At 45.6% G+C, this 10216-nt stretch overlaps 1 pseudogene; it reads right to left on the reverse strand.

Moving 5' to 3' along the window:
* Nucleotides 1–4905: 4905 nt before the first annotated feature.
* LOC132658866 (testis-specific Y-encoded protein 3-like) lies at nt 4906–9893 on the reverse strand (annotated as a pseudogene).
* Between the last annotated feature and the right edge of the window lie 323 nt (nt 9894–10216).

Raw genomic sequence — 10216 nt, forward strand, 5'->3', positions numbered from 1 at the left:
TCCTTCTATGTGGCTGGGATGGGGCGGCTTTAGCTGGCAAATTGTGCTGTCATTGGTCCCCGGGATCTGGGAGGCTTCTTCCATTAGGGACGTCCCCTGCAGGCGGGAGGGAGAGGAGGGGCAGCCCATCATGGCCCCCAGGGTCCAGCCTTACAATATTAACACATATATATGGAATTTAGAAAGAAAGATGGTAACGATGGTATGAGAGACAGCAAAAGAGACACAGATGTATAGAACAGACTTTTGGACTCTTTTGGAGAGGAAGAGGGTGGGATGATTTGGGAGAAAGGCATTGAAACGTATAATATCCTCTAAGAAATGAATCGCCTGTCTAGGTTTGCTGCAGGATATAGGATGTTTGGGGCTGGTACTGGGAGGGAGAGAGAGATGGCATGGGGAGGGAGGTGGGAGGGGGTGTTCAGGATTGGGAACTCATGTACACCTGTGGCAGATTCATGTTGATGTATGGCAAAACCAATACAGTATTGTAAAGTAAAATAAAGTTAAAAAAGAGAGATGGAGGAAATCTAAGTAGATTTTAACATAAAAATGGAAATATTTGAAATTATTCTGAGATTCGAAAACAGTTTCAAGACTCGACCATTGATATGTAAATACATAAACTTGGGCTGCAAAGAAACACCGTTTCAAACTTCCAAGAAAAGCTGAAAAATGGTATAAGACATGTGTATAAAGTAACTTGATAAGTTTTCTGATCCTAAATCTAAGACTTGTGAGCACTGAGAAACTGGAATGGCATGAATATGTTATTTAAAGTGCATATAACTGTTCAGTTCAGTTCAGTTCAGTCACTCAGCCGTGTCCGACTCTTTGCGATCTCATGAATCTCAGCAGGCCAGGCCTCCCTGTCCATCACCGACTCCTGGAGTTCACTCACACTCATGTCCATCAAGTCAGTGATGCCATCCAGCCATCTCATCCTCTGTCGTCCCCTTCTCTTCCTGCCCAAAATCCCTCCCAGCATCAAACTCTTTTCCAATGAGTCAACTCTTCTCATGAGGTGCTCAAAATACTGGAGTTTCAGCTTTAGCATCATTCCTTCCAAAGAAATCCCAGGCTGACCTCCTTCAGAATGGACTGGTTGGAACTCTTTGCAGTCCAAGGCACTCTCAAGAGTCTTCTCCAACACCACAGTTCAAAAGCATCAAATCTTTGATGCTCAGCCTTCTCCACAGTCCAACTCTCACATCCATACATGACTATTGGAAAAACCATAGCCTTGACTAGATGGACCTTAGTCGGCAAAGTAATGTCTCTGATTTTGTATATATCTAGGTTGCTCATAACCTTTCTTCCAAGGAGAAAGCGTCTTTTAATTTCATGGCTGCAGTCACCATCTGCTGATTTTGGAGCCCAAAAATATAAAGCCTGACGTTGTTTCCACTGTTTCCCCTTCTATTTCCCATGAAGTAATGGGACCAGATGCCATGAACTTCGTTTTCTGAATGTTGAGCATTAAGCTAACTTTTTCACTCTCCTCTTTCACTTTAACCAAGAGGCTTTTTAGTTTCTCTTCACTTTCTGCCATAAGGGTGGTGTCATCTGCATGTCTGAAGTTATTGATATTTCTCCCAGCAATCTTGATTCCAGCTTGTATTTCTTCCATTCCAGCGTTTCTCATGATGTACTCTGCATAGAAGTTAAATAAGCAAGGTGACAATATACAGCCTTGTTGTACTCCTTTTCCTATTTGGAACCAGTCTGTTGTTCCATGTCCAGTTCTAAGTGTTGCTTCCTGACCTGCATACAGATTTCTCAAGAGGCAGGTCAGGTGGTCTGGTATTCCCATCTCTTTCAGAATTTTCCACAGTTTATTGTGATCCACACAGTCAAAGGCTTTGGCATAGTCAATAAAGCAGAAATAAATATTTTTCTGGAATTCTCTTCCTTTTTTTCATGATCTAGCGGTTGTTGAAGCAAATGTTTAATAATTCTCTGTTGTCTGAATATTAAAAATACATTTCAAATATTTCAAATACAAAAAAAAAGTAAAACTAAAGTGAAGTGAAGTGGAGTCACTCAGTCGTGACTGACTCTTTGTCACCCCATAGATTATACAATCTTTGCAATTCTTCAGGCCTGAATACTGGTGGGGGTGGACTTTTGAGGGGGTGGACTTTCCCTTCTCCAAGAGATTTTCCCGAGCCCTGGGATCAAACCCAGGTCTCCCACATTGTAGACAGATTCTATAGCAGCTGACCCACCAACATAATAATATTTTGTGCTCTGCATAAAGGATGCAATATGGATAACTGAATTCAAAACAAAATCAGGTGTCTTAGGGGCTGTACATAACCCCTCTTCTGTGCCTGGGAATCTGGCCCACTCTGTCTCTGTGATCCTTGGCATCCTCCTGGACTTCCCCCGGGTGCTTTTTGCCTGCCTCACCTTTCTGCTCAGGAATCCATGTTTACACTTACATGCCTGTTTACACGTACAGCTTGCTCCATTGGTGAGATCCCGGGGCCATTTGCCAGGATGTCAGTGCTTCTGCTGCCCCAAGATCTTTGTACCTTACACAAGCTCTTTTATGTGTTCAGTGTCCATTCTTCCATCTCCCAGCCAGGCCAGTTCAGAGAGCTCACACGTGCATTTTTTCCAGTGCACATGTGTGCGCGTGCACACACACACACACACACACACACACAATTCTGAAACGGAACTTTCACACATGGGGAAACGTTGGTTTACTTGTCCAGTATTATGGATTTTGGAAGCATCCCTGTTTTTTGTCCCAATTAATTTTTTTCACTCGCTACCTGATCAACTCAGTGCCCTTTTCTACTTCTATGATATATCCTGGATGGTGAATGGTACTTGCTCATAAGGGTGATTGACATGCAAAGAGGTTAGCAGGGTTTGAAGTCCTCACTGTGGACAGTTGAGTGACATATGCCTGTGTTCTCTACTTCTGTCGCCTTGGACTGGTTCACAGTGCCAATAAGGTTGGTGTGATTCCATTCCCTGTGCTTTCCTCCAAGAAAGGACACAGAAATTGCAAGGGAGTTTGAACTTGAAATTGATCATGCACCCCTTTTCCCTGGAACAAGAATTCCTTAACAACTTTCTCTTTACAGAGAGGCAAGACCCAAGTCCTATCACTTGGGTGATAATTTACTGACAATCATGAAAAACTTCTGCATGGGTAATATCAGTTTAATGATCAATGCAAGAATACATTTGTAGGGGTAAAAGTCAGTGTATTTCAATCCTGAAACAGTGTTTATAGAACACTTAACCAGTCAACCCCAAATCTTTCCTGATGGATAAAAAATTTCCTGACAGATGCATTCCTGCAACATCTTTGCCCTCTCTGATACTAATTAATATTCTCACTTCAGCAAGTGATATTCTTGCTCAATGTGGATTACTGAGTTGGCTGGATGGCATCACGGACTCGATGGACATGAGTCTGAGTGAATTCTGGGAGATGGTGATGGACAGGGAGGCCTGGCATGCTGCGATTCATGGGGTTGCAAAGAGTCGGACATGACTGAGTGACTGAACTGAACTGAACTGAACTGATGGGTATTCTTGTTTCCACATGTGGATCACTGTTAACTATTCCTGCTGTAAACATTCCTTGCTGTGCACAAATATCATGGAACTCTTTTAAGAAGTCCAATTCAAGATGTTGGAAGCACTTGATCCAGAAATTCACAGGCAATCTAACAAAGATCAACAAACTTTTTAAAAAATGAGTGAATACGAGCAACACAATGCATGTGTGTTGAATAGGGATGGGCAGGAACTCAGACAGCTACGGCAGCAGGGCTGTGCCTAATGGAAAAGCATGTGTGCATCATGAAAGAAGACAGGAGGCATAGGCAGACCCACAGGAAGAAACATCAACTCACATTCATGGGCAAACACGATGGAGACATCCAGGCTTCATTCTATACAGAGAAAACATGAACACATCCAAGGAACAGGAAGCAAATGCAGCTCAGGGTGATTGAGCCAGAATGCTCATGAATTCATCACTAATCTGCAAAGTTTCACATGCATTGATATTCAGTGGAAAAATACCTTACACAACACAGTCAAGTGTGCACTCAAATCTAATAGCACCTAGACTTTAGGGCCCAAGTGAAAGCCATAAAGAGACTGGGACACAAGTCATGGCAAGTTTCCAGAGAATGACCATCCAGTCAACCATCCACAGTTAAGTTTACTAACCAATTCATGATTATCTCTGCAGTCTTCACCAAGCACAGGTTAGAGCTAAAGCCACCCCTGGCCCTGAAGCACTGGTAGGAAATATTAGGCATTCGGGGACACTGTTCTAAACTGTTTTTTCTTTAACTTCTTTGCAATGCCTTGCTAAAACTTCTGAATGTGGATAAATACCATGCAGTCCCTAGAATAAGCCGAGTCTAAGATCCTGAAGAATCCCCGGGATGGGGGAGCCTGGTGGGCTGCTGTCTATGGGTTCGTACAGAGTCAGACACGACTGAAGTGACTTAGCAGCAGCAGCAGCAGCAAGATCCTGAAAGCTATGCCCCAATATGCCATCTCACACCCACTGCAGAGTTATTACACCATAGTTTCAGTTTTGTTTTGTTTTGAACTAGCACTGAGAAGGACAGGTACCAGCCTGAAAGGGCCTTGAGGGTTCTTTGAAGTTTATAGATTAAAAAAGAAAACATGTTTCCAGTGTCTCCTGGGCTGGTTGTCCAGAAATCACCCAGAGAAGGCCAAGCCTTGCCTCCTAGAGCTATAGCTGCTTCTCTGTAGAAGGGGTAAACTGGGGTGTAGATGTTCAAATGAGAAGCTGGCCCTGAGAAGGAGATCTCATTCAGGGCATGTATAAGGGAAATCCATAAACCCATGAACTTTCACGTTAAAAATTTACCCCTTGCCCTCCAAAGAGATGCTGCTTCAAGGAGAAAAGTTGTAGAGTGAGAACTTCATGTGGGACAGAACTTCATGCGGGACATCACACTCAGGCATGTCCACGTTGGAACCATTGTATCTGGGATGAGAAGCCAACACTGGGGGGACAGATGTTGAACTCTCCCTACCCCATTTGTGCCAGTCTGTCCTTTGCCCAATCCAGAGGTGGACGCAATTCCGGAAAGCAGTCATCTACTTCAGAAGGACCACCCTAAGTGCTGAGCAGTCCTTCAGTGAGCTCCATATGCTCCAGGTGTTCCCAGTGGCCCTTGAACAGAGTGGTGACATAGCCCTAGATAAAGGACAGGTCCGTTGTGGTTGAAAACATTCTGTGCTGAGCCATTCAGCAAGGAAGAGACACTGACACCAGAGGGCTCGTGAGAAAAATGTTATTTCTACACCTTGGCTGGATAGACAGCCTTGGGCAAAGAGCTTAAGCCTTCTTTGAAAAAGAGATATTAACCACTGCGCCATAGCAGCAGCAACAGCAGCAGCATGGGACACAGAGCACATGGCTGGGTAGGTTGGCCCTAACATCCTCATTCCTCTCACTTCTGCTTCTGCTCACTTTGTACCTAAACTGAGTTCCTGGGGAAAAAAAAATAACAAAGTTCACATGAGCTCAAACATCTATGATGGGATGTGTTTTCCTTTGTTTATCTGTTTCCTGGCAGTTTTTTTTCCCCTGGTCATTTTTGTCAGAAACTAATATTCTTATGGCCTTCCCATCCCGCACTTTCTCCCCAGGCCACAGCCGCCTTCCATATATCTTATTCCCCTACCCCCTAAAATGTTACCTGGAAATCTAGCTCCAGAAAGCGGATCTCAGCAAAGCTGACCATGTACTCATATACACATTCTTATACATATGGCCTTCTAGGTTGATACTGAGTTGAATGTTAAGGCTTTCTCCTGTTATGTACTGTTAAAACCTGACGATATGCAACAGAGTGGATCCCTGGGGCACCACCTTCCAACAAAATTGCATTCCACTCTTTCGATCTCTGGCCATTTTTCACCAGACCCTTTCCATGAACATCCACATTCCCCTTGTAAAACTGCCAGAAACACAGTTGACGAGTCCCTCATCTTCTTTCTCCATCCTCCACCACTCCCACCCCACAGTAAGAACTGCATCCCCTGACACAATCTCAACATGTGACTTAACCCCCTGTATAAATCTCCATGGACTGGTAATTACCATGTGGTAAACTGAGAATCCTACATGCAGCTGAAGTGTTTGTTCTAAGGACCTGTCCAAAAAATATGCAGACACATGCTAGATGCTTTTTATTTAGCTTTTGAAATTATTTCCGGTTTATTTGTGTCTCCTTGTTGATCCATTTCACCACCAGAACACTCTTCATTACTTACTTTCCCATCCTATGCTGGCCACTGATCTTCACATGAAGCAGCTTCTTTGGTTTTCTTTTTTAGGTAAAGTTGGACACTCCATCATAAGTTTCCCAAAGTCAGGGGTAAGGGGGTTCCTTTCCAAACAGAGAGAGACACAGATATGTAAACCTACCCTTTCTGAAAACATTAAAGACAACTTTAATCTTTCAAGTTAGTTTCCAGAGGAGAAACTCTGTGAACTTTTACATTTTCTCTAAGCACATACTAAAAAACACACATCCCAGTCTTCGCCGTATAACTATTTATAATAGCTAGGATATGGAAGCTACCTATATGTCCATTGGCAGATGAAGAGATAAGGAAGTTTGAGTACAGATACACAAGGGTATGTTACTCAGCTCTGAAAATGAACACATTGAGGTCATTTCTAATGAGATGTAATGAACGTGGAGCCTATTATACTGAGTGTAGTAAGTCAGAAAGAGAAGAACAAACACTGTATGTTAACACAAATATATGGAGTTGAGGACCTTGTAGGTGGTACTGAACATCCAACATGCAGGGCAGCGAATAAGACACTGACATATAAAGAACAGACTTTGGTCTCAGGGGGAGATGGTGATGGTGGGTTAATTTGGGAAAATAGCCCTAAAACATTTATATTACCTCATATAAAACAGATGACCAGCACAAGTTTGATGCATGAAGCAAGGCAACCAAAGTCATGTGTGGCACAACCCAGAAAGACAAGAAAGGGAGAGCAGTGGGTGGAGGGTTTAGCATTTGTGGGGATATGTGTATAATATGGGTAATTAATGTTGGCCAATGTAGAGCAAAACCTGTCATGGTATTGTAAAGTTAAAATGGTATTGTTACAGTTAAAATAAATAAAAGACTATTCTCCATAATCCTGTACAGTGGTCAGTATTCTCAGAATGAGGGTACCAGGTGAAAGAAATTAAAACAAACAAACAATTGTGAAGATCAAAATGGAATCAAATGATGGGTCAGTGGGGGAACCGTCTTGCACAAAGGAGACTCACAGACCTTTTGGAAAGGGGAGTTCATGAGGAATAGTAGGTGGGCCCCAATTTAGGGGAGCCTGAGGGTGGACTTGCTGGCCATGGAATGACAGTTCAGAGATGTGCAACTGACTTAGATATAAATTGGAGTGACTTTGGCCTGGACAGGCCACTTCATCTAACTCAAGTTTCTCTAGTTAGAACCTGATTTTCACTACAGTTCTCTACCCTTGCTGTCTCTTGCTGATTCTCTCATGCCCTGGTGTCACTCTATTCCACAGAGTCTCACTTTATCCACAAGTGAAATAAATGACCCAAGTTCCTGGACAACATTTATGCCAATGCTGAGCCCCTGGGCAACTCACCTCTTGTCCTCCCAGTACCTCTCATGGTAGAGCCTTCCTTGTCACATAGTACTGTAAAGGATTGGGCCACAGATCCTTTATAATGATCTGCCAGGGAAACGAGCAAGGTCAGCACAAGGCTGGCCAGACCATGAGCCCTCTCATGCACAGCCAACAACTCCAACATAAATCACCAGTTCTGGCTCAGTGGCCACATGGGACAGCAATTCAGCAATCCAGTCAGATCCAGTGAAGTTGTGGTCAAAGAACAAGTTGAAGAAGTTAACGCTGCTGTTGTGGTGCCTGAAGCTGTATGCCTTACATTCAATCCCGGGTACCACTGAACTGGAGTGGAATGAGATGCTCAGTATCCTGCAGGAAAAGGCATATGGGAGAAAGACCTAAACTGCTTTTCAATTCAACCTACACTTTTCTGCCCCTACCCCCCAAATCCAGGGAGCTGCCTCTTACCAGTGATATTAATTAGATACTCCTTAATAATCATTTCATTCTTGAAATACCTATTCCTCCGATAGGACAATGTGATCTTGCAGTGATGGGTGGGATGCCTGTATTCCTCCACCTGCCAGGACAAAGTGTGAGGGGGTGGGTGGTTGCCTGGGTGTGAAACCTGTTTACAAAAGAGCTGTCCTTTTCTGTTTTCATGGATAAACCATGTTCTCTCCCTCCCCAATCACTTCCCTTCAACAATCATCAGTTTCCCCTGCCTGACCTTCAAGTTGGTTATGAAGTGAACCATGTCTGCATCTTGGTTGCTCATCATAACTGGCATTTGGGATGGTTCATAAACTGCTGTAGGTCAAGGAGCCTCTAGATGCTAGAGGGAAAAGTGCTGGAAGAACAAAGCTAGCCTAAACAGTAAGGACATCACACCTAATATAAGTATGCAACAGCAAGGACATCACACCTAATATCAGAGACAGATATGCAGGACAGAAACCATTACCCATCATCTCAAACAGTAAATTTTGTACCAGAACTGCTAGATCTGTAAACTGCTCCTGCAATAGCCCAGGTTAAAAAAAAAAAAATTCATAAGCACCACACCAAGGGATACAACTTTGACCCAGAAGCCAGGGATTCCCTGGATGATGGCACTTCTGTGTTCTAGATGCACCCTCCGCCTCTGGCAATTCTTATGTTTCAGGCGAGCATGTGCCCTTTGGGCTTTCTTATTCATGGGATCCAACTCCAGCTGCAGGGCCACCAGTGACTTCAGTACAGGCCAGTCACTCTGGGCTCTGGGCCTTGATGTTCTTGGCCTTGTTCCTCCGAGGACACCTGCTCCTGCTCCTCGTACACCACCACCTCCACCTCCTCCATGACGTCTACACCAGTAGCTGGAACTCCTGCCCGATTCCTGCCACCTCTCCCTCCTCCAGGGCCGCACCTTCCTCCACTGCCTCCACCCAAAACAGGGCGGGCTCCTCGCCTGATGCACCACCTGGGGCCTGCATCGCCTCTGCCGCCCCCACCAGGCTTGTAGGCCCCAGGGCCCCTCCCTCGTGAAGACCCGGGCTCACAACTAAGATCCAGGATCCTGCGGTGCTGCCGCCCTCCTCTGGCCCCGTCTCACTCTCGATGCTGTTCTAGCCGTAGCCCCAAGCTGCAAACAAGCTGGACACGTGAGCACAGCAGAAAGCCCTCTCAGTCCACCCCCCGCCCTCAGTTTACATGGTACTAAGAGGTTACTTGCCCACAGCCAATGAGCAGGGAAAGGGAGACCCGCATGCACAAAATCCTGCGCCACCACACATGCCTAGCATGGCAGCGGGATGGGGCTGAAATCTCCACCCTGACCTCCAGACCTCACCGAGGAACCAATCAAATGAAGTCTAAAGGCGTTGGCTCCTGGGACACGCCCCTTAGAATTCTGGGCCTTCTGGCAGCCGGTGACCCAGTGGCCAAACACATCCTAGCGCCAAGTGGGTGGGTCCACGCAAGCCGTTTGCTTGACGAACAGTGCAGCAGTGCCTGACCAGTGACTGGGATAGCCAGGCCACCTGCCGCTGCAATCATCCTCAAGCTTGAAATTGCCTCTGGGGCAGCCGGCAATTCCATGTGTTCAGGGATCTACAAAGGTGAGACAGGGTTCCTGGGTACCTCAGGGACAGAGGTACTTACCTCGGATACAAAGTGAATGCCACGGGCAGGGGGTGGGGATGAGGACGGAGGGGGCAGGGTGTGGGCTTACACCGACGTCACCGCCGTGCACCTGCTGCAGAATCATCCCTAAACTTGTGCCTTATGCTTGAATAGTGGCAGGAATGCAGGCATGCTCAGGGGAAGAAGCAGAGCACTCTCCTCTTCTTGCTTTCCAGGCCGCACAACGCAGCCCCATGCCAAACCACCCTGGAGCCCCTGGCCTGCCTTCTGGAGCTCCTGGCCTTTTCCCCTGGCCTGCGGCTAAGAACAGGCACCTGGGAGGCTAAGGTTGTGCGCATGTGGATGCACTTCGCAGAGGAACAGAGCTCCTCCTAGACACACACACACACACACACACACACACACACAAATACACACACATGTGACACAAGTACACACATGTACACA

Source organism: Ovis aries, chromosome Y (assembly GCF_016772045.2).
Source record: "Ovis aries strain OAR_USU_Benz2616 breed Rambouillet chromosome Y, ARS-UI_Ramb_v3.0, whole genome shotgun sequence".
NCBI classification, from domain to species: Eukaryota; Metazoa; Chordata; class Mammalia; order Artiodactyla; family Bovidae; genus Ovis; species Ovis aries.